Source organism: Lissotriton helveticus, chromosome 6, assembly GCF_964261635.1.
Source record: "Lissotriton helveticus chromosome 6, aLisHel1.1, whole genome shotgun sequence".
In the NCBI taxonomy this organism is placed as follows: Eukaryota; Metazoa; Chordata; class Amphibia; order Caudata; family Salamandridae; genus Lissotriton; species Lissotriton helveticus.
Window position 1 is genome coordinate 1,713,390,187 of NC_136067.1, and position 26,220 is coordinate 1,713,416,406.

The window sequence follows — 26,220 nt, forward strand, 5'->3', positions numbered from 1 at the left end:
TAAATAAATAAACCCAGGGTGAAATGTATGGTAATCCAAACACTAAATACCTTATATAGATGTACCTTACAAAATGTGCCTAAAGGCTGACCTGAAAATCAAGACAAACATTAGTATAACAAGGCTTAAGTCCTAACTTTTTGCTCTGGGCACCTTTAGCGCCACGTCCAAGTGTTCAGGACGGAAGGGCACCACTTTAAGGGTCAGGATTCACTCAAACAGGGTCCAGGTATGGGTTCAAGATGGCTAGAGTCTTTTCTGTCCCTGAGGTTCTGATTAGAAGGCCAGCCTACTAGTCTTGGTTTCAAGTAGGAAAGCAGGTCTCAGGCAGCAGGGCGGTAGTCTAAGGGCACAGGATAAGCTTCAGGCAGCAGGGCAGTCCTCTTGGCGTAGCAGGCCAGTCCTCGGACAAACACAGGAGGCCGAAATACAACAGGCCAGTCCTCAGAAAGTTCTTCCACAGGTCCAGAAGTGAAATGAAGAGAGGGTCTGAAACCCCTATTTTTTATACATGGTGCCCACTTTCAAGTGGAAGAAACTTCAGTAGTTTTCCCCCCACAGAAGTGCCTAGAAATTCTTGCCTCAGTGCCGTTTCCAGTCTGTTTGCTGTCACAAGAGGCTAGTGTGAAGTTCTTTGCATGTGCGATGAGCTAGTATCTTTGAAGTGCAAGTAGGGCTGTGCACAGCTTCGCCCCACCCCCATCCTGCCAACACCTAGTTTCTCTATTGTGTGGCTGTCTAAGAGAATTACAAAAAGACCAACTGCCAACTACACTTAGTCATGTGACCCAGGAATCAATCTGCAGGCACCAAATAGTTAGTACAAGAAAATGCCAACTTCCTAAAATTACCTTTTTCAGAATTGTAACTTAAAATCCGACTTTACAATTAAAGAGGATTTTAAATTCCAATTCCCTAGACACCAAAGACAACTTTTCTACCTGTTCCCCAAAAAATATTATTAAGTGTAATAAGGTAACCAAATGTTATCTTATGGGAGGGGTAGGATTTATAGTAGTGAAAAACGGCTGTATGAGTTTTTTTCACTAAAACTACATGTCCAATGTTTGAATTAAAATGCACCATGCCCTATGGAATGTCTAGGGCCTACCCTAGGGGTGACATATATGTAATAAAAAGAGGGTTTTAGACGTGGCTTATTTTTCCAAGTCCAATAGCAGTGTAAAACTACATACAGGCCTGGAACCGAAGCTTAAGTGAGTAGCACAGTAAGTGCTGCAGGGCCACTAGCAGTATTTAATATTCAGGCCCTGCGTACATGTAGTACCATTTTACTGGGGACTTACGAGTAAATTAAATGCGTCAATTGGGTGCAATCCAACGTTATCATGTATAAACGAGAAAGCACAAGCTTGTTGCACACTTTACCACTGCTGACCAGAGCTAGAGTCCTACGACCAACAAAAACAAATTCAACAAATCAGAGGGATGAAAGCAAAGACTTTGGGGGTGACCCGGCAAAGTCCAACAGGTCACTTGGTGACCTCTTCCCATTTGCAAATGGGTTACCACTGCTTTTGTATAGTCTGTAAATTGAAAATACAGAATCGTAGTGGGTCGCAATTCCACCTACCTCATAAATAATAAAGAAGTAGGTTGCAAATTAAAAACCACTACAATTGGGTACAACCACAGGCATGGTGGCCTGCAGCAATCAGAAGACCAACATGGCTGGGATTGCTTGCAATTTAAAAAAAAAGTATATATATTCTTTTTGAGCAGCCCGTCTTTCTCAAAGAAAACAAACACTTTTACAAACATTTTTAGGAGCAAGCAGGGATTCCCGATACCACTGCCTGCTCCTAAGAAGTGCTTTATTTCACATCGATAAAGGGGAATCTGTGAATAGGTTATCATCTACTTAGAGGTAGTGGTAAAATATGAATGTTTTGCGACTGGATTTCGGTTACAAAACAATAATACACACCTTAAGAAATGTGTATGTGGAAGGGATGCCCTTAACACACCCCTTCTAAATATCAATTCCTTATAGTTTTCTTCACCCATTACCCATTTAATGATTAGGAAAAAGAAAATCTGGTCTAGTACAGTAGTAACTGGGTTTAGTACATTTCAAAAAGTGTTTTAACAGGCGCAGACTTGCAGAATTACACTTTTCCTGGAATAAGAATTGCATTCACAATGTTTGAAATGTAAAAATAAAAGGAGTGGAAATGTAGTGTTTTATCTAGGAACCTGAATCGATATTCCTAATTTATGCCCTTGTCCGGTTATAATCAATATTATCATTACAACGGCATAATAATCATATCCATAATTCAGTCGTAGCACATGCTGTCACATTAAGCAAGGCTACTTCTCCGGCCCCCTAGTAAGCACACCGAGTTCTCTAAACAAAACCAAGCCTCCAGCAACCTGGGAAATCCCCCTTGCTTTTGTTTTGATTTCGTCCTAGAACTCCTGTAAAGCACTGTAAGAACGGCCAGTTCTTAGTGACATCTTTATTGACGTCTTATGTCCAACCTTACGTCAAACCCAGGCACCTTTCAGGTATAAATATACCAGCGTTGCCTTAAGCAAACACACAGTGGTGATTCTGGAGCAGAGCAGCTTTCTACTTGCCCGAGAGCCCAGCTGATGCGAGAGCCCATGGACGCTGCCCCTAGTCCCTGACGCACTGAGAGAGACGCTGTCTTTTCTCCTGCCGAGAAATCCAGCTCCGGTGTTTCCAGATACCTTCGCGGGTTACTGGGATATCGAGTCCTGAGAAAGAGATACAAGACCTCCTGCTTTCTATTACCCAGGTACGGAACTGACTAAACCCTTACAGAGAATTCTTGAGTCAGATTCTTGGCAAAACAAACTTAACTTAAACTGCTACTTACTTACTCCTTCCCACGTATTAGGCTTAGGTCAGGTACACCGGGGTAGGCGTATTTAGAAGCACCAGTTGAGTACGATTAGTCAATGTATATATGTATGTATATATTTTATCTATTTTAAAGTATCATATGGCTAAGAAACCATATCAATGCTTTTACAGTATTATTTTATAATCCTCCTTTTACTGTACGCACTTTACTTTACCATGAGTATTACAATCGTGGCAATTCATTTCTCTTGTATGAGGAAGAAGACTGCTCAATAAATTACACCTTTTATTGAAAACGCCCGTCTCTCTTTTCTCTGCATTCTGGTGAAACTAAGTACGCACATTTGACTGAGTGAAATAGCTGTCTATTGTTTTCACACAACTCTAGAGATACACTCTTATTCAGGGAGAGCAAAGTTGTCATGTTTTATGGTTGTCAGAAGCTAATGCCTTCTTGTCTATCCAGGGAGGTTAAACTCCTCCTCGTATATTCGAGAAAGTTTCTAGTGACCTCTGAGCTAGCTGACAAACCTTAAGTCTAATATAGTCAGTAGAGACCTAGATAACCTCAGTCCTACGTCTACACTGCTGAATATATTATTCCAATGCGCAGAGCCTATTGGGAATATAGGAACTACACTACATGGCGCCCAACGTTTGGTTAGGCGATAAATCTAACGCAAGACGTTAGAGTAACTCAGTCGTGCTATTTCACACAGACCCTTTTTCCCGTAAATACTCCAAAAGACGTCTGGAGTGGGTAAAAGGTTAAAAATTCGCCGGAACTTAGTAGGAAGAGATTTCTATGCATAGTTTTTGGTTTAGTCAACGTTGAAGGATACAGTGTTCCAAAAATATTGTGCACCTAATCTTTGTTTCCTTAAAACCTGATCTGCAACAAAAACCTTTCTGTCAGTAAAAATGTCAGAAAATGAAGAAGAAAGGGAGACAGCTAGAATAGCAGCTCAACTCCTAGAGGATGACACTAGTCTCCTGCAGACCGACCCGAATGCTATACTCATTCCGGTCAACATAAGAAAAACTATAACTCTTAAACTTATAGAGAATGGACTAACATCGAGAGGTGGTATAGTCGTATTCGTAATTGAGGCACATGAATATCGGCAGACAGAGGTATTCTATTCATGGATAAACTTTCCAGCAGCGAATGCGGTCATACACGAATTCCACTATTACAAAATAGAGGAACCTCCGGATGAATACACTCCTTTCGAGGAGGTGGAAATCCCATTAAAATACCAAGAGCACCTGCTCTGGTTTAAAGGCGCCCTAAAGCATAATAATCACATCACCAGGCTCGGTCCACTAGGTAGACCAGGAGCAACGTGGCCGGTTCTAGCCAGCTACACACCACATCCAGACATTGAAAAAATGTCAAGTGAAGAACTCTTAGTTAAAATAAAAGAATTAACACAGGCGTATAGAGAGTTGGTTCAATTGGCAACGGAGGATATAACATTCCTCCAGAAATTGAAAGAAACAGATATAGCAGAACAACCATTTGAACTTGCCAGAATCCTAGAAAAATCCTATGAAGAACTAGGAAGAGATAGTTTGGGTGGGAAACCAGTAAAACCCCAACTAACTGAAAATCCTGAAAAAATATTTATTAAAAATAATCTAAACACTCCAAAAAAAGAGCTGGGATGGAAATAAACAATCCACTCCCAAAGAAAAAAGATTCCAGTCCAGAAGAAGGTCTCCTCGGTGGAGAGAAAGATTTCCGGACCAAGGACACAAGTCTCCCCAAAGGGAGCCCTCTGAGAAAAGATACAACCTTAGAAATAGGGATAATCTAAAGAAACCTGATAGATATCAAGATATTGATACACGTCCCTCTCGATCTTTTCAGACTTCCTCGCAGAAATCGGAAAGAAGAGGACGGTCAGAACAAAGGGAAGAGCACGTCAAGTCCAAAGACAAAGAACCTGCTCATCAAAGTAAAAAATTACAATTTCCAAGAAAGAAGGTAGCCAGCATTAAAATAGTCAAACATGCCGAGGATACTGAGGACACAGCTGAAAAACGAAGAGTGGGCCCAGACAGTGCTAGACAGCGCAGCAGAAGTGACCATAGCTCGCAAGATCCTGATGAATCATCTGGAGACAGTGGACACGAATGAATACATTCAAGTGGAAACTGCAGACAGCAGAGTTAGCAAACCTCATAAAATATACGAGATAACATTACGTATAGAGGGAGATAAGACTAGGAAAGTAAGGGGTCTATTTTGGGATAACCTTTCCAAAGGCTATGACATCCTTTTAGCTGAAAAGGACTGGCCACCAGAGTTTGTCAGGGAGTGCCCTCATGGCGAAGAAATGATTATGCCTGCCTTCTCAAATCACATACCAATTCATAAAAAATATACACTTGCAAGAAAGTGGGCAGTAGCCCAAGCTCCTGCATTATATAAAAATCATGTAGGATGGGATGAGGACTCTCCTCCTCACAAAATCCAATTAAAATGTCAACCAACTGCACAAAGGCAGTACCCAATTAAGCAAGAAGCTAAAAAACAGGTCAGGGAGATCTTAGATCAACTTGAATACCAGGGGGTGATTGAAACATGCACCTCACAAATGAACAATCCTTGGTTTCCTGTCTCCAAGCCAGACGATTCATATCGTCTAGTTTTGGACTACAGACACCTTAACTCATGTTGCAAGACATTTGCAGTACAAAACTCACACAGTGCAGCACTAATGAATAACATCGTGCGCAAAAAATACAAAACAACATTAGACATCTCTAATGGATTCTTTTGTCAAAACATTGCACCTGAAAGCAGGTATTTGACCGCTTTCTCAATAATGGGCTCCCAGAAAAATTTCTGTCGACTCCCACAGGGGTTCAAGAATAGCCCAGGGTTATTCTCAGCAAGTGTAACAGAGTTACTACAAATGTATGATGATGAGGCATTATCCTATGTCGATGACCTCTATCTAACAGATGATGACTTGGATACTCACTTGAAAAGAGTGAACACCATAATACTTGGGTTCGCATCAGAGGGTTACAAATTCAACTTTAAAAAGTCACGAATTGCCCATCTAACTGTCCTATTTGTAGGATATGAATTATCAAGTGAAGGCAAAAGCCTAGCAGACAATTTCTTAGAGAAGTGTGCTGTACTCCAAGCACCAAAAACGCTGAGGAACTTACAATCAATAATAGGTTTCCTGAATTTCGGAAGAACTTACATTCTAAATTATGCAGAGAGGGTTAAACCTCTCTATGAATTAATAAAACCTGATTTTAAACCAATCAACTGGACTCAAAAACACACAGAAATTTTTAGATCATTGCAAACAGACATGTTAGCAAAAACAAAATTGCAAACTCGCGATAATACACGCAACCTTGTAATCCAAGTCATCCCAGGAAGATGCGGATTCACGTACCTGACCTCTAATGAGGGAGAAAAGGTACCAATAGCATACAAATCACACTTGTACTCACAAGCTGAAAAAACACTCAGTCTTGCGAAAAATGTTGTAAATGCGGTTCAAACAGCTGTAGCAAAAGAAGGAGCCCAGGCCCAAGGCAGACGGATTACTGTTTTAACAGCAGAATCAGCCTTCGAGGCATTAACAAGCCCACGTAATTTAACTACCGTGGCATTAGATCCAAAATGGATACAATGGGAAAATTCTCTTGCTACAGAAAAAGTGAAATACTATTTTGACCCGGAAATGAAAAAATTGAAATATCTAACATGTGAAAAAGAATATCCTCTGCCTAATAAAATTCTGCCCATACAACTTTACGCCTGTATAGTATATACAGACGGATATGCACAACCCTCAGTTTGGGGAAGCAAGCTTACAATGCTACGTGCCAGGTTGTCAAATGCCGGTGGCGCGGAGGTAAATTGAGACCACTGGTAACAATGTCACAATCTGTAAAAGACAATTCAGGTCAACAAACTGAATTAATAGCTTTAAAAATGGCGCTCGACATTGCCGATCGCGAATTCCCGACACTAATAGTGTGCGATTCGCATTCCTGCGTCAAATCATACAATAATGACTTGCAGAAATGGGTTCAAAACGGTTACAAAGATGACAGGTGCCACAATCAATCAAAAATCGCTTTGGGAACAAGTAGTTCTTTTGAAGAAAGAACTACAAAACACTCACGTGATACATACACTGAGTCATCAGCGTGATGGCGTTCACGCTGCAGGGAATTCATTGGCTGAGACAGCCACAGCGGAAGCAACTAATCCGGCTTCCGTAGCCACAAAAAAGCGTTCAGAAAAATACATAGACGGAGAAACCGTGCTGGCGGTAAAAACGTCTTCAAAAGGCAACTGTGCAGCATTACCCGTGAACTATCCACTCAATTATACATACATAATCGATGCAAACTCCGTTCCTTTTGCTCGAATCCCTGGAGTGGGGGATAGAGTAATTCCAAACACGAACAGGCGAGTCTTGCTAATAGCAGACGCACACATGGGTGAAGGTCTAGGGCACCGAAGGATCAAGGAATCTCTGAAGGAATTACAATCAGAATACTGGTGGCCGGGAATGAGCTTGGATAATCACAAATTTGCAAAAAATTGTGAAAATTGCAACAGAGATCGCAGTGGCGAACCGGCCGAAGTAGTGCCAGAACACCTAATAGAAAGCATAAGGCGATCTATACGCATGATTAAACAGGAAACATGCGTCCCAATGTATATTATTTAAGACTAGATTCACTGAAAATGTAGACACCAGGGCTCGGCTGACGCCAGAACTGTTATAAAAGATTTGCGAGTCTATATCGGCACATACGCAATTGGCATGCTACATTCTGACCATGGTCCTGCTTTTAGCTCTCGAGCTTATAAGGAGGCCATGACCAGCATGGGCATTGCATTGCGGTACTCTTGTCCCTTCCATCCTGAGGGAAACGGGATTGTGGAAAGAAAAAACCGAGACATAAAGCAATCTATAACGGCGAGGGTATTAGGTACGGGTGATGGGTGGGTCCAACATTTAACAAGTGTCCAACGTAGTCTTAACAATCTGCCAAGAAATTCTCTAAAAGGTTTCAGTCCCTATGAACTATTGTTCGGGACTAGAATGCACATTCAGGACCTCGATAGTCAAACTTCAGTGGTAGAAGAAAAATGCTTTGATATCAAAGATCGTTTGGCTATTTTACAGGACTTAAATGAAACAAGAAAAGACCTGAGCAACGTAAAGCTAAAACAGCAGCCAACAGCCACTGAAGAGAAACCACCTGTCCCAGCAAGGCCTGTCTGGATTCCAAAGATTGGGGATCTGGTCAGAGAGAAGATTGCGGTGAAGAAGGAATTTGGGCCTTCTAACAAAAAAGCAGTACCTGTCTTAGCTGTCAACGGAACAAGATCAGTTGTACTACCGCCCCTTGCTGGTAAAAAGGAGAACCGAGTTGTATCAATCGACCTGGTAAAACCACAATCATATGGCCAATAATAAGTAGTAGGCCCTGTGGACTCCCAAGAAATAGCAGAAGACCAAATCTTGCTACAATCCAAGAGGACTAATCACATTTGATAAACCTGCAGTGATCAAAAAGGGACTATGCAATAATGCCATGGAACTTGAGCCTCTTGAAGCCCAAATTGAAACAGTTCATCAAGAAACACCTGTCTACAACGATGTAGCCACAGACTATGCTAATGAAACAAAGAAAATTCCAACAGCTAATAAAAATCCGGAAGCGATTCCAACAATTGATAGAACTGCATCTGGCTACTTCATCAATTTCGATGACTTTTCTGTAGTAGTTCGGACTGGACTGTTCCCATGAGGCACAGGGGCAGAGCTGATTTGCATATAGCCAGTGTCTAACCCAGGGTGGTGTGGAGTGCAAAAAAACGATGGATTTATGCCAAGATCCTTGTACTGGTGTGAATGTATGACATTGTTCTACATTTTGTCCATCAACTGTGTTTTTTGCAATTTTCACCCGAGTGGGCTGGGTATGCTCAGACGTGAGTCCCAGGCTCTCCACACCACTGGAGTCAAGCTATCCAGGCTGAATGAAGGCTGATAGCCAGAAACCGGTCCTTGGATGCTAGATTCCGGTCTGGGAAAGACATGGCTTGGTAGTTCGGACTGGACTGTTCCCATGAGGCACAGGGTCAGAGCTGATTTGCATATAACCAGTGTCTAACCCAGGGTGGTGTGGAGTGCAAAAAAACGATGGATTTAGGCCCAGATCCTTGTACTGGGGTGAATATATGACATTGTTCTACATTCTGGCCATCAACTGTGTTTTTTGCAATTTTCACCCCGAGTGGGCTGGGTATGCTCAGACGTGAGTCCCAGGCTCTCCACACCACTGGAGTCAAGCTATCCAGGCTGAATGAAGGCTGATAGCCAGAAACCGGTCCTTGGATGCTTGATTCCGGTCTGGGAAAGACATGGCTTGGTAGTTCGGACTGGACTGTTCCCATGAGGCACAGGGTCAGAGCTGATTTGCATATAGCCAGTGTCTAACCCAGGGTGGTGTGGAGTGCAAAAAAACGATGGATTTAGGCCCAGATCCTTGTACTGGGGTGAATGTATGACATTGTTCTACATTCTGTCCATCAACTGTGTGTTTTGCAATTTTCACCCCGAGTGGGCTGGGTATGCTCAGACGTGAGTCCCAGGCTCTCCACACCACTGGAGTCAAGCTATCCAGGCTGAATGAAGGCTGATAGCCAGAAACCGGCCCTTGGATGCTTGATTCCGGTCTGGGAAAGACATGGCTTGGTAGTTCGGACTGGACTGTACCCATGAGGCACAGGGTCAGAGCTGATTAGCATATAACCAGTGTCTAACCCAGGGTGGTGTGGAGTGCATAAAACGATGGATTTAGGCCCAGATCCTTGTACTGGGGTGAATGTATGACATTGTTCTACATTCTGTCCATCAACTGTGTTTTTTGCAATTTTCACCCCGAGTGGGCTGGGTATGCTCAGACGTGAGTCCCAGGCTCTCCACGCTATCAAGGCTGAATGAAGGCTGATAGCCAGAAACCAGTCCTTGGATGCTTGATTCCGGTCTGGGAAAGACATGGCTTGGTAGTTCGGACTGGACTGTTCCCATGAGGCACAGGGTCAGAGCTGTTTTGCATATAGCCAGTGTCTAACCCAGGGTGGTGTGGAGTGCAAAAACAATGGATTTAGGCCCAGATCCTTGTACTGGGGTGAATGTATGACATTGTCCTACATTCTGTCCATCAACTGTGTTTCTTGCAATTTTCACCCCGAGTAGGCTGGGTATGCTCAGGCGTGAGTCCCAGGCTCTCCACACCACTGGAGTCAAGCTATCCAGGCTGAATGGAGGCTGATAGCCAGAAACCGGTCCTTGGATGCTTGATTCCGGTCTGGGAAAGACATGGCTTGGTAGTTCTGACTGGACTGTTCCAATGAGGCACAGGGTCAGAGCTGATTTGCATATAGCCAGTGTCTAACCCAGGGTGGTGTGGAGTGCAAAAAACAATGGATTTAGGCCCAGATCCTTGTACTGGGGTGAATGTATGACATTGTCCTACATTCTGTCCATCAACTGTGTTTTTTGGAATTTTTACCCCGAGTGGGCTGGGTATGCTCAGACGCGAGTCCCAGGCTCTCCACACCACTGGAGTCAAGCTATCCAGGCTGAATGAAGGCTGATAGCCAGAAACCGGTACTTGGATGCTTGATTCCGGTCTGGGAAAGACATGGCTTGGTAGTTCGGACTGGACTGTTCCCATGAGGCACAGGGTCAGGGCTGATTTGCATATAGCCAGTGTCTAACCCAGGGTGGTGTGGAGTGCAAAAAAACGATGGATTTAGGCCCAGATCCTTGTACTGGGGTGAATGTATGACATTGTTCTACATTCTGTCCATCAACTGTGTTTTTTGCAATTTTCACCCCGAGTGGGCTGGGTATGCTCAGACGTGAGTCCCAGGCTCTCTTCACCACTGGAGTCAAGCTATCCAGGCTGAATGAAGGCCGATAGCCAGAAACCGGTCCTTGGATGCTTGATTCCGGTCTGGGAAAGACATGGCTTGGTAGTTCGGACTGGACTGTTCCCATGAGGCACAGGGTCAGAGCTGATTTGCATACAGCCAGTGTCTAACCCAGGGTGGTGTGGAGTGCAAAAAAAACGATGGATTTAGGCCCAGATCCTTGTACCGGGGTGAATGTATGACATTGTCCTACATTCTGTCCATCAACTGTGTTTTTTGGAATTTTTACCCCGAGTGGGCTGGGTATGCTCAGACGTGAGTCCCAGGCTCTCCACACCACTGAGTCAAGCTATCCAGGCTGAATGAAGGCTGATAGCCAGAAACCGGTACTTGGATGCTTGATTCCGGTCTGGGAAAGACATGGCTTGGTAGTTCGGACTGGACTGTTCCCATGAGGCACAGGGTCAGGGCTGATTTGCATATAGCCAGTGTCTAACCCAGGGTGGTGTGGAGTGCAAAAAAACGATGGATTTAGGCCCAGATCCTTGTACTGGGGTGAATGTATGACATTGTTCTACATTCTGTCCATCAACTGTGTTTTTTTGCAATTTTCACCCCGAGTGGGCTGGGTATGCTCAGACGTGAGTCCCAGGCTCTCCACACCACTGGAGTCAAGCTATCCAGGCTGAATGAAGGCTGATAGACAGAAACCGGTCCTTGGATGCTTGATTCCGGTCTGGGAAAGACATGGCTTGGTAGTTCGGACTGGACTGTTCCCATGAGGCTCAGGGTCAGAGCTGATTTGCATATAGCCAGTGTCTAACCCAGGGTGGTGTGGAGTGCAAAAAACGATGGATTTAGGCCCAGATCCTTGTACTGGGGTGAATGTATGACATTGTTCTACATTCTGTCCATCAACTGTGTTTTTTGCAATTTTCACCCCGAGTGGGCTGGGTATGCTCAGACGTGAGTCCCAGGCTCTCTTCACCACTGGAGTCAAGCTATCCAGGCTGAATGAAGGCTGATAGCCAGAAACCGGTCCTTGGATGCTTGATTCCGGTCTGGGAAAGACATGGCTTGGTAGTTCGGACTGGACTGTTCCCATGAGGCACAGGGTCAGAGCTGATTTGCATACAGCCAGTGTCTAACCCAGGGTGGTGTGGAGTGCAAAAAAAACGATGGATTTAGGCCCAGATCCTTGTACTGGGGTGAATGTATGACATTGTTCTACATTCTGTCCATCAACTGTGTTTTTTGCAATTTTCACCCCGAGTGGGCTTAGTATGCTCAGATGTGAGTCCCAGGCTCTCCACACCACTGGAGTCAAGCTATCCAGGCTGAAGGAAGGCTGATAGCCAGAAACTGGTCCTTGGATGCTTGATTCCGGTCTGGGAAAGACATGGCTTGGTAGTTCGGACTGGACTGTTCCCATGAGGCACAGGGTCAGAGCTGATTTGCATATAGCCAGTGTCTAACCCAGGGTGGTGTGGAGTGCAAAAAAACGATGGATTTAGGCCCAGATCCTTGTACTGGGGTGAATGTATGACAATGTTCTACATTCTGTCCATCAACTGTGTTTTTTGCAATTTTCCCCCCCGAGTGGGCTGGGTATGCTCAGACGTGAGTCCCAGGCTCTCCACACCACTGGAGTCAAGCTATCCAGGCTGAATGAAGGCTGATAGCCAGAAACCGGTCCTTGGATGCTTGATTCCGGTCAGGGCAAGACATGGCTTGGTAGTTCGGACTGGACTGTTCCCATGAGGCACAGGGTCAGAGCTGATTTGCATATAGCCAGTGTCTAACCCAGGGTGGTGTGGAGTGGAAAAAAACGATGGATTTAGGCCCAGATCCTTGTACTGGGGTGAATGTATGACATTGTTCTACATTCTGTCCATCAACTGTGTTTTTTGCAATTTTCACCCCAAGTGGGCTGGGTATGCTCAGACGTGAGTCCCAGGCTCTCCACACCACTGGAGTCAAGCTATCCAGGCTGAATGAAGGCTGATAGCCAGAAACCGGTCCTTGGATGCTTGATTCTGGTCTGGGAAAGACATGGCTTGGTAGTTCGGACTGGACTGTTCCCATGAGGCACAGGGTCAGAGCTGATTTGCATATAGCCAGTGTCTAACCCAGGGTGGTGTGGAGTGCAAAAAAACGATGGATTTAGGCCCAGATCCTTGTACTGGGGTGAATGTATGACAATGTTCTACATTCTGTCCATCAACTGTGTTTTTTGCAATTTTCCCCCCCGAGTGGGCTGGGTATGCTCAGACGTGAGTCCCAGGCTCTCCACACCACTGGAGTCAAGCTATCCAGGCTGAATGAAGGCTGATAGCCAGAAACCGGTCCTTGGATGCTTGATTCCGGTCAGGGCAAGACATGGCTTGGTAGTTCGGACTGGACTGTTCCCATGAGGCACAGGGTCAGAGCTGATTTGCATATAGCCAGTGTCTAACCCAGGGTGGTGTGGAGTGGAAAAAAACGATGGATTTAGGCCCAGATCCTTGTACTGGGGTGAATGTATGACATTGTTCTACATTCTGTCCATCAACTGTGTTTTTTGCAATTTTCACCCCAAGTGGGCTGGGTATGCTCAGACGTGAGTCCCAGGCTCTCCACACCACTGGAGTCAAGCTATCCAGGCTGAATGAAGGCTGATAGCCAGAAACCGGTCCTTGGATGCTTGATTCTGGTCTGGGAAAGACATGGCTTGGTAGTTCGGACTGGACTGTTCCCATGAGGCACAGGGTCAGAGCTGATTTGCATATAGCCAGTGTCTAACCCAGGGTGGTGTGGAGTGCAAAAAAACGATGGATTTAGGCCCAGATCCTTGTACTGGGGTGAATGTATGACATTGTTCTACATTCTGTCCATCAACTGTGTTTTTTGCAATTTTCTGAGGATCCAAGCGAGCCTGAAGAACAGCCAACAACGAAATCTTTTAAAAACAAAGTAACAGAACTCTTTCATCAACTCAAAGAAACCTATCTGAGTTCTCCATGGATTGAATTTTGGATTGTGTTAGGTGTACTTTTCCTCCTGCTTTGGCTCATCATGGTTCTTTGTTTGGGAAAATTCATTGAGGGAAAATATAGTACAATGGACACAGCAAGTCAGAACATCAACTTAGTCCTAAAGCCACAAAAGTCATCTCACATCGAGAAAAGAGAACTATCATCCGTGAATGTCACAGCCAATCCAATACCCGGTGGGGTAGCTTGGGACAAAACAGATTACGATATTTATGGCCCGGTCGAGCTCTTGAAGTATCCACACCAGTTTAAGATTTCATTGAGTGACTTTATAAAACCGAGCACATTCTCTGATGAGTGGGACTTTGAAAGTATTAATGATATGATGTCAGATTTAGTAATGTCAGCAAAATTTACAGAACATGATTACTTGCAGGGTTCATCTAATTATGAAGAAATGTACTGCTACAACCATTTTGCACATCACTATTTGCATAAATCTGCTCAACCTAGAAATGTTTTAAATTATAATCAGTGGGAACAGTGTGCAACTCCACCAAAAGGCAGTTCAAAAACATTTTATGGGAAATTCCCATACTTCTCAGGGTTTAACACAAGTGAAGCAGAAGTCTTTTATTTCAAAATATTAAATAAGACAGGAATGAAAACAATGCTGACAAACACTAAATTAATCTATTCAGAAGCATTTTATGAACAAATGACTACATTTGGTTTTGATTTCTGGAAAAACAATATTGAAACAAAAACCATCTGGGGTACCAAAGATTGGCAGGTCCGAGGTATAGAATCATTATTTAGAGCCTGCATGATCCCAGAACAAATTATATTCTTGAATGATAGCATTCAACAGACAACCTGTCTTGGCCTAGCCAAAATTAACGACTTAAACAAACCGTCTATTCCAAAGCCAACACCAGACAGTAATAGCACTACAGATGTTGAGATAGACGTATCCCATATTTTTAACCAAAACAGAACACATCCTGATTGGAAAAAATGGTTGATCTGGCCCACAGACACAAATAACTGTCAAGATAGATTGCTGAACAAAATACAGGGGTTCAAATTGACCAGGCCAGACCCTAGATACTCCCAGAGACAACATCCAGGGATAGTTACAACATACAGTGTAGGAAAACTCTGCCTCGAATGGCTACAGAAATCCACACTGGCAGAAATTAAGCAACACTTGACTTTACTTAAAGACGGTGCTGACTTGCGTGATTTCATAATGGGACCACGCAAACAGCGTCAAAAACGTTTCATAGCGGCCGGTATATATGCAGCTTACAACGAAGCTTGGAAAGAAACGCAAATCGAAACAGCAGAAAAAATACGGGAAATTGACCGTATTAATTTGGAAAAATCACTTTCTGTTGTGGACAATGGGTTAATGACTCTGTCTTCCAGAATATATTCACTGGACAGCATTGTATCATCTGCTATAGATATAATAGAGCAGGACTTGCTAATGTTACAACATGGTCAGTCACAATTACGTTCTATTGTACAGCTAGGCTGGACGTTACAAATTCTGCGTTCAGGCTACGTGCCTTGGCGTTTAATCAATACAACGTCATTATTCTCTATCTTTAACCTTACTGATACACAAATCAGCTTGGCACAGAAAGGAGCGGAATATACAATTCTGAGCATTGAAAAACTTGAGAGATTACCCTTGACAATAATGGGGCGCTAGGTGGCGCACTGGTGAATGGACGCCTTCATGTGAGGCTCCCACGACCTAGCGATATAGATCCTGTAATTATCCTGTAATCGGCTACCAATTGGGCCGAATTCACTCCCATCAGCTCGGGGGGTTCCCCGGCGGCTCCGGTTCAAGTTTGGAGGTCATTACTTGTTCGCACCGTGCAGGAGGAGCTCTCCTGTTTCCAGCGGTATCGTCTGTCGGAGGAAGCGGCGCGACTGAACGGCCTGGTCAATAACGCGAGACCGAGGACTCAGGATTGGTGGTCGGGCCTCAAGTGGCGCGAAAGTTTTACAGGCCGAGAGAAGACGGCTCGCGGATACGACTTCTGTACTCCAGGCTCATAGAAGATACACGCGACGAGGGCTCCTACGGGAACAACCCCTACGAGATCAGACTCTTAAGTGATCAGTACATCTGAGGCTCAGACAGGTACCGGATCGCTGCTGGGGATCACGCTGAGCACTGACGGCGCCCTGGGGGGAGCCTGTTGACTGCCGCGGCTGTCTCCGGAGCGGGATTGAATCTGTGAGCGGTGCGATTTGGGGAACGACTGCACGGCTAGCCGGCATCGAACAGAGGAGCGAGGCTGGGCGCGTTCTACATCGCGCTGTCCCGAACGGTGGTGAAAACTGCGGTGTGCTGGGCGGCTGGCTAGGGGGCTTCCTAGGCGGAGGTTGGTCGCAGCGCCTGCTGGATGCGTGGTGCAGAAGGCACCTGACAGTGACCCGAATTGTACGCATCGCTGGGACATAGAGCTGGACACTCGATGTTACACTGATTGCACATATATTCCACCGCATGGCACTTGATGAGGACTGAGGGGTGCACAAATTAGATTCTACGCAGCGGGCAGCGCCGTGGCCTGGACCACGTGATCGAGTGCCAAGAAAGCACCAGGCAGCACTGCCCACGGATATCCTTCGCTGCACTGGCTTGGGGTACGTGCAGTCTTGTATCGTTACTGTATGGTGGTGGGGTTTATCGACTGCTGGCTTAACCCCTTGTTCTAGAGTGCATAAAATTGCCTGTGTGCGACCTGTTTGGATTGGACAGCTGTATTTCAAACATTACTGGTGCTGCAGATCGGCTTGCGCGGGACGCGGGGCTTTGCTGTCCCCCTCTGGTACTCTCCTCTGGTGCACTATTGACCGCGAGTGCTATCGGTGCGTTGCGACCTGGGATACCGCCGGGCATGTGGTCATAGAGCTCTCTGCAACTAGGATACGATATTGAGGATTGCCATAGCCACACACACGTGGACTACGCTGATTTCGATCCCGGGGCCTTGCTGCTTGGCAGTGTGGACATTGCGTCCCGCCTAACTTGCATAACTGGAATTGCGGGGGGAACGTTGATACTCGAAGTGCCGCAGACCGTGACACATTGCCCTGACTGGTGGCGAAGATGGGAAGGCCGGACGCGAGACAGCCGAAAATCACGTTTGATGCCGCCAAAAAAACGACTCGGACTAGCCTGGAGCAGCAACAACAGTCCAGTGCTAGCGGCTCTACTGATGGTCAGGCGTCCACTTCCCCGGATCTCCAGGAAATCCTCCGAGAAATGCGCCAAGGGTTTGCGACCATCGCGGACAAGGTAGACAGGATGTCATCTCGGATGGATGCCGTTGTCCACAAATTAGATGTCCATGAGGGGAGGCTGAAGGAAGCGGAACAGCGGGTCTCGGATGTGGAGGATACTTCGACGCACCACACGACGCAACTCACTAGGATGGACAATCTGCTACGCACTATAGCGGCCAAGAACGAGGATTTGGATGCGAGAAGTCGGCGTAATAACATACGCATAGTGGGTGTTCCGGAGTCCACAAATGTGGGACGAATGGAGGAATACGTGGAGAAACTCCTGCTGGCAGCGGTTGGCCCGGAAGCGTTCTCGCCCCAGTTTATAGTGGAGAGAGCGCATAGATCCTTGGGACCAGTACCCAAACCGGGGGCATGACTCCAAGACCTATAATTGCCCGCTTGCTGAACTATAGAGATCGGGATACTGCCTTGCGTGCTGCTCGGAACTCCAAAACACTTTCCTTTGACGGCAACAACTTCACCATCTATCCTGATTTCACGCCCATGGTGCAGGAGGAACGTCGCAAGTTCCTAGATGTAAAAGCCAAAACTTCGCAATCTTCAAGTGGATTACGCGTTGCTCTACCCGGCTCGGCTGCGGATCACATGTCAAGGGCGGCAGAGGTTTTTCACGAAACCGCAACAGGTGGAAGAATTCATCAAGCATTATGAACGTACAGCACAACCAAGGGGGGATAAAGACGTTGATCATGGCCAACGACAAGAAGGTTTGGAAGATGATGAGCAGTGACCCCACGGACATTGAGACTTTCTTCCCGAAACAAGTTCTGTATGTGAGTACTGCTCTATGGACAATACTGCAACTATAGTTATATATGTTCTCCCCCCCTTCCTCCATCTGTTGAGATGGGATGGGATGTTCTGGCCCCAGGGAGGCTGATATAGATCCTGTTCGCTGGGTACCCCCCTCTCTCCTACTAGCTGAGTGTGCTCCGTCGAATAGAGCTGGTGGAGAGGAGGGGCGATTGTGTTGCCACCTGGAATGCTGCCTGGCGGGTATTAGCCACACAGTTCATATTGGGATAGGGTATGTTACCACCCTAGTTTTTTGAGGGCATTGGGGCGGGATGGGGTGGATGGCGAAACTGGCAAGTTGGGGATGCTTCAGTGGGAGGGTGGGGGGGAATGGGAATGTGACTGGGAGTTGACTGAGTTGGTTGAGTGCGATATACACAAGCGAGTAGTGCATTCTTCTGACCTCCATGGGATGACGCTGGGCTATACACTTCTGCATGGTGCCATGTTAAGGGAGACTTGCATGCGGGTCAAGCGATACACTGGATTGTCGGACAATGATTGAAGGGCTGAGACGTGATGCTGGCATTGCTGATGTCTAGAATGATCATAAGACCAGTCAAGGTTAATGTCGATGGGCGCAGGGGATGTTAACAAATGTACCTTTCTGTCGTGGAATGTGCGGGGACTCAAAGATGCACGTAAATGCAGGCAGCTGATGGCATATTGGGATAGACATAATATACATGTGGTTATGCTACAGGAAACTCATATCCCCCCGCACACAACATCCGCTTTCGGTAGTAGATGGGCGGGTGTGCGGGCCTTCTCGAACTATTCCTCATATGCCAGGGGTACGGCTATCCTTATACATCGTGCCCTCCCGTTTACACTGCAAGGCCAGCGAATAGATAAGGAGGGAAGATATGTGGTGTTGTGGGGGAGGTTGGGTGGGGATACGATTACCACTGCCAATTGTTATGCACCTAATGTTGATGATCCGGACTTTTTTGCTGTGCTCTGGGGAGTTGTGATAGATGTTGGATCGAGTCACCTTATCTGGGGTGGAGACTTCAATGTTGCCTTAGTCCCAGGGATGGATAGAGCGGATGGATGCACGACATACCATCCCAGAGCGCGGGATGTCCTCAGGGGAATAATGGATGAGGATGGGTTAGTCGACGGCTGGAGACATGTTCATCCTGACCTACTGGATGGTACACACTACACCTCATACACAGGCACATGGGCTAGAATTGATTATATATTTGTGTCACGGAGTCTAGCACCACATGTACTTGATGCACAACACCTACCCAGAACACATTCCGATCACTGCCCGGTCTTGCTGACTATAGATATGCCTGGGTAAGATAAACCACGACCGCCCTGGCGATTGCAACCTAACACTCTAGTGGACGTAGTCTTCCGGGAGGAACTTAGGGAGGATATAGCAGACTTTTTTCCCCGTAACAAAGACACTGTAGATAGTGTGGAAACAGTTTGGGAAGCCATTAAGGTCACAGTGAGGGGGTGGTGCATTGCTAAGAGTTCAGGGGTTTTGAGGGACATACAGCGCACTCTCGACAGGTTGGAAGAGGACTTGCGGGTGCTGGAAAGAAGAATGGTACAGGGAGACGTAGGGCCTATACAGCAGGAATTCAGGTCTAAATTGTCGGAATACGAGGCAGAAGCGCAAAGAGAGATACATTTCAGAGGTAAATACTGGAAGGCTCGAGCATACAATGAGGGTGGAAGACCGGGTAGGGCACTATCAATGACAGTTCGCGTGGCGCTAACACTATATTAGAGTTAACAACAGCTGATGGTAAGGTGTGCAAGGACTCCGATGGCAAACTGACTACTCTCCAGGCACATTACAAACAGCTCTATACATCACAGGCAACCGGAGGCTTCGACCTGGAGGGCTTTCTGGGGGATATTGCACTGTGCTGGATAAGCGACGCCCATAGACAATTTTTGGGGGCGCCACTTGAGGTGGATGAGGTGCGAGACGCCATAATGTCCTTGAGCAACGGGAAATCCCCTGGTCTTGATGGGCTTCCCGCGGAATTTTACAAATGTTATGTGGATATCATAGCACCAGTACTGCAAGAGGTGTTTGAGGATGCCTTGGAGGTGGGTGTGCTGCCGGGGTCCATGAGAGAGGTTGTAATCACGTCTCTACTTAAGCCGGGTAAGGATGCCACACAGTGTGACTCATATCGTCCCCTGTCACTATTGAATTGTGATGCCAAGATCCTTGCCAAGGTTCTAGCCACTAGACTCTCATTACTCATGACCACACTCATATTGCCTGATCAATCAGGATTTGTCCCCACGAGATCTACCTCACACAACCTCCATACTGTCTTCTCCCTAATCCAAACCGTGAGCCCTGAGATACCGCTTGCTGCCGTATTCCTAGACGCATCGAAAGCTTTCGACTCTGTGGAGTGGGGCTATCTGTTTACGGTATTGCAGAAGATGGGTTTCCCCCCAATCTTTGTGGACTGGGTGCGCTTGCTGTACACGGCTCCGAAAGCGAGAGTGCTTGCGAATGGGCGTTTGACAGATGCCTTTGCAATAACAAGGGGTACTCGCCAGGGGTGTCCTCTTTCCCCCCTGCTTTTCGCCATAGCGATAGAGCCGCTGGCCTGCCGCATTCAACAGCTACACAAGGATAGCGCCTTTAATTGTTTTCAGCGACAACTCTCTATTTCGTTATATGCTGATGATGTCACGCTTTATGTCAAGGAGCCCCGGACCACTTTGAATGCGTTACTGCGGGAGTTTGTCTCCTTTGGTGGCCTGTCTGGAGTCTCAATTAACTGGGGTAAGTCCCAGCTGTTCCCACTAACACCTGCTGTCTCAGAGTTCCCACTAGACTATCCCTTGGAGTGGTGTTCTTCGGATTTGTGCTACCTGGGGATACAAGTCTCGAGAGACAAGGGGGATACACTACGATTGAACTATGGCACGGCCATAACCAAACTGGTAGACTCGGTGACTCGATGGATTAAATTACCCTTGTCTATGGCGGCTCGAGTTTCCCTCATCAAAATGGTGGTCTTGCCTCGTTTCTTATATTTGTTTCTCAATGTCCCTTATTACCCAGGTGCCTTCTTCTTCAAAACCTTGCGGTCTGAACTTATATGACTGGTATGGGGAGGCAAGCAGGCGCGCCTTAGATGGGCGGTTATGACACAACATTACAATGTAGGGGGCTTTGACGTCCCTGTTTTTGAAGTTTATTATTTGAGCGCACAGGCGCACTACCTGTATTACTGGATGAAACCTATCACTTTCATGCTGCAGGTCGCAGTGGAAGACTGGATTGCTCACCCACTACCGCTGGATGGTGTGGTTCATGCCCCTATATCGATGCTGGACATGCAGGCCAACACAGTGACGTGTACCATGGATGCATGGCAAAGGATAGGGAGACGATTGCAGACCTCGCTATTGTACACGGCCCGAATGCCACTGTCATATCACCCGCAAATGGCGCTCTTCCGGGAATTGGGCTTCCGTACCATGTGTCGCCGGTTACATATTCAGACGTGGGGCGATCTATTCCACGATGGTGTATTTCGTTCTCGAGAAAGGTTCTTTGGGGAACATGCGCCTAATCCCTTGGAGGTGTTCTATTTTATTCGGCTGCGGGAAGGCTTAAAGGCCTTGCTGCCGGACTACCCTCGGGAACCCCCCAGTATTGCCCCGCTAACGGTTGTGCTGAACAGCACGGATGGTGCACACCTGGTCTCCAACATATATAAATGCCTCCGGAGGGAGCTGCCAGTTGTGGAGAGTACAGCTAGAGCACACTGGTCGCAGGATCTTGGCAGGGAGATTACGGAGGATCAATGGGAGTATTGTTGTGACCTATCGGGCACAGTGATGTCTAGCTGTCGCTTTAAAATCATACATTACAAGTTCCTCCATAGGTTGTATTACACACCAGTTAGAAAGGTTAGGTTCAAGCTAGCTGACTCGGATAGGTGCGAGCGATGTGGTCAGGGAGGGGCGGATTTCCTCCATTTGGCATGGGAATGCCCGCAAGTGAGGGAGTATTGGACACAGGTTTGCGAGGCCGTCTCCCTCATGATAGGGACTACATTAGAACTGGATCCGCTGTTGTTCTTGCTGGGTTACACTGCACAGATAGCGAGGTCTGTTCGGAAATACACTAATGTAGCACTGTTATTAGCAAAGAGGCGACTGGCCTGTAGGTGGGGGAGGGGTCGGGCCCGCAAATTCAAAGACTGGTTACAAGATATGTTATACTGTCAGGAGAAATATGGGATATTCTCAGAACTACTGCCTCTGGCTTCTAGGCCGGCTGATATATGGGGTCCACTGCAGGCATACCTTCTACCAACTGCAACACAGGGGACGGAAGATGCTGGGGTTGACGAGGTTGAGGACATACCCCCCGTGGCAGGCTCGGATTAAGCACATGTACTTTACACCAGGAAAGGGTGGAGAGGATGGGATTCTGGGACAAAAATGACATTGAGCTGATGGATGTGAAGGCTGTTGCCAGGCTTGTATTCAGCGGAACTGTGGGCCTACGTAGACATGGCTGAACTGTAGGGCTGTAATGGAAAGGTATAATGAGCTGAAGTAAGGGCCTGCTCTGATACTCAGCTGGCGGCTACATATGATGCTCGTGTTGCCACAGGTGTGAGCGGGTGCGAATACGCTCTGTACTAGACTGCTCCCATGATCCTCCTTCCGGCTGCCGGACTGACCTCACCTGTGCTTATACCATTACACAACTTTTGTTCCCATAGCAGCCAATTATTCACATATAGGCCTGATGTGCGCCCTGTCACGGATGGACTGCTTCTCTATGATTGTGATGTTGTATGCATCCACGCAGCTACGCTATGTTTTCTATTGACAATGCTACTAATTTGTTGCTGAATGTGTATCGCTGCCGGCCTGATATGGTTGTAGGCACACTGCTGTGTATATGAGCACGAATGACAACGTTTTTTTTTTTTAAATAAAAAAAAAAAAAAAGATTACCATTGACAATGTCAGAACGACCTGTCATTAAATGGATAATATACGGAATAATAACTATTCCGATAACAACTTTCACATTTAAATTCTGTCAAGAATATATACCAGCAGGCCAGTATGAAAGGTTGGGTAAAGGGTACATTAAGTCATCATGGAAATTACCTTACACACACACACGTTATAGTGAACAGGAACAAAATGTATTTCTCAGTGGTAATAATTGTAAAAGACCACTAAGTGGTATACTTCTGTGTCAAGGTATTAACCTGCATGGTGCCTGTGAAGGGACTTCAAATAACCTTTCATGTCACCAGCATGGCACACCTGCAACTCGAATAGAGCCATTCTTTAGACGGCTTTCTAACGGGAGCTATATTCTAATAGTGGACCACAGATGTTGTGGCATGGTGCCAGGAAAAGCTTATCTAGTTAGCATTAGTTCCATGGTCACTTGCTGTATGCAAGTATTGTTTCCAAACAACACTCCAGACAGGGAGGCAAATATTTGGCCATTTTTGAATATCTCTTCTATTCGAATTGATACTTTAAGCAGAATGAAGTCTGTTCTTTTACAGACAACTGTGCCCTTGACGTCATCAAAAGAAACGTATGATCTGCAAGTCGCAAGGACAACGGCAGAGATACATAGCCTTTTATCAACAAATTGCCCCCTACATTTCGCAGAAATGTTAAGCCAAATCTTAAATGTGTCAGATACTGGCGGTATCCCACATGTATTTAAGACAATTTTTTCGGGACTGTTAACATCCTTCACAACAGTTCTGGGCATTTTTCCTAATTTTGTCCATTCTGTCTTTGGCGGCCTACCACTCCTGTTGGGACTCGTAGCAGGCATTTTATTTTTGATACTTCTGCTTCGTTATGGCAAGCCAAAACGCAGACAAGACTCCAGCAACAACGGAAGAAACAATCCTAGCTATACGCTATCGGACCGCATAACTAAAGTCCTTGGATTAGCCCGGCTAAGAGATCTGAATATGACCTGGTTTCTTTCATTCAGACCCATCTGGCAGAATTGTATCTTACCTGTGCTTCGATGTATTCTATGCGGAGAAGAATGCGTGTTGGACGTCTGTCTTACACTCCAATCAGCAGTACCATTCGATACAGATACTTTGCTAAGTCCGGTAACGGCTCATGCATCGTGTTGTCCCCAGCGGTTACCAATCCTGATGACGGCATTCGTTGAGACTTCACCACTGCGATTAAAGGGTAGTGAAGTACGAGATGAGAGCAACATCATCCAGGTACGACCTTCTGTGAGCATTGCTGATCCTGTCATCGATGATAGCAATCATGCTCACGACTGCACAGTTGCAGCATTTTCCAACTTGGTCGAACTTTCACCTGAAGCGGTAAACGACTTTTTTGAAAGTCTGTCTGAAATGATGTTTTCCCCCGAACAAAAAGAATCGCTTCTAAGCAAACTAGTACACAGCGTTCCCTGAACTCTAAATTCGGCCTTCGGCTTTGATAAACAAAAGCTACTGAACATATTTGGAACTATATTTTTTTTCTCTCTCCCCTGAAAGCGAAATTATTATTTTTTTCTCTCCGATTCCAAAATATTGACTTTGTTTTCTGGAACATGTACTCTGCTTGAAGTTGAACTATTCTTAGAGAACAGAGCTTCTATTTTGGGAACTCTAAAGACAATATATCACGTCAGCCTCTAGCACATTTACAGCAACTGTATTTATATGTGATGGAATGGTCTCGACCCTTTTTTCTGTATTAAGAGCCATTTCATGTGTAAATTTCGCAAATCATTCATGCCGATATATATATGCATCCTTTTCAATGAATGATTACACTGCTTGAAAAGCGTACAGTACCTATAATCATTTTCATGTATTTCGCATACACCATTTCAAATGCAAAAATTTATTTTGGGGTGGGTTGGTATACACATGCACCTTTTATGTTTACTATTGCTTAAGTTTTAGTAATGATGGACATTAATTTGTGGAGTGGGTGTAGTGTTTTATCTAGGAACCTGAATCGATATTCCTAATTTATGCCCTTGTCCAGTTATAATCAATAATATCCATACAACGGCATAATAATCATATCCATAATTCAGTCGTAGCACATGCTGTCACATTAAGCAAGGCTACTTCTCCGGCCCCCTAGTAAGCACACCGAGTTCTCTAAACAAAACCAAGCCTCCAGCAACCTGGGAAATCCCCCTTGCTTTTGTTTTGATTTCGTCCTAGAACTCCTGTAAAGCACTGTAAGAACGGCCAGTTCTTAGTGACATCTTTATTGACGTCTTATGTCCAACCTTACGTCAAACCCAGGCACCTTTCAGGTACAAATATACCAACGTTGCCTTAAGCAAACACACGGTGGTGATTCTGGAGCAGAGCAGCTATCTACTTGCCCGAGAGCCCAGCTGATGCGAGAACCCACGGACGCTGCCCCTCCTCCCTGACGCACTGAGAGAGACGCTGTCTTTTCTCCTGCCGAGAAATCCAGCTCCGGTGTTTCCAGATACCTTCGCGGGTTACTGGGATATCGAGTCCTGAGAAAGAGATACAAGACCTCCTGCTTTCTATTACTCAGGTACGGAACTGACTAAACCCTTACAGAGAATTCTTGAGTCAGATTCTTGGCAAAACAAACTTAACTTAAACGGCTACTTTCTTACTCCTTCCCACGTATTAGGCTTAGGTCAGGTACACCGGGGTAGGCGTATTTAGAAGCACCAGTTGAGTACGATTAGTCAATGTATATATGCATGTATATATTTTATCTATTTTAAAGTATCATATGGCTAAAAAACCATATCAATGCATTATTTTATAATCCTCCTTTTACTGTACGCACTTTACTTTACCATGAGTATTAAAATCGTGGCAATTCATTTCTCTTGTATGAGGAAGAAGACTGCTCAATAAATAACACCTTTTATTGAAAACGCCCGTCTCTCTTTTCTCTGCATTCTGGTGAAACTAAGTACGCACATTTGACTGAGTGAAATAGCTGTCTATTGTTTTCACACAACTCTAGAGATACACTCTTATTCAGGGAGAGCAAAGTTGTCATGTTTTATGGTTGTCAGAAGCTAATCCCTTCTTGTCTATCCAGGGAGGTTAAACTCCTCCTCGTTTATTCGAGAAAGTTTCTAGTGACCTCTGAGCTAGCTGGCAAACCTTAAGTCTAATATAGTCAGTAGAGACCTAGATAACCTCAGTCCTACGTCTACACTGCTGAATATATTATTCCAATGCGCAGAGCCTATTGGGAATATAGGAACTACACTACAGAAACAATACAAAAAGAATTGGACATATCGAAAAGCAGTGTATATCTGTATTGGAGAGCAA

General features: G+C 45.7%; 1 protein-coding gene across 2 annotated transcripts in view; it reads right to left on the minus strand.

Annotated features, from left to right (window-relative positions):
- The window catches only part of KIF16B (kinesin family member 16B), a 1,655,522-nt gene that overhangs the window by 1,364,133 nt on the left and 265,169 nt on the right, over positions 1-26,220 (minus strand). The window lies entirely within an intron of this gene.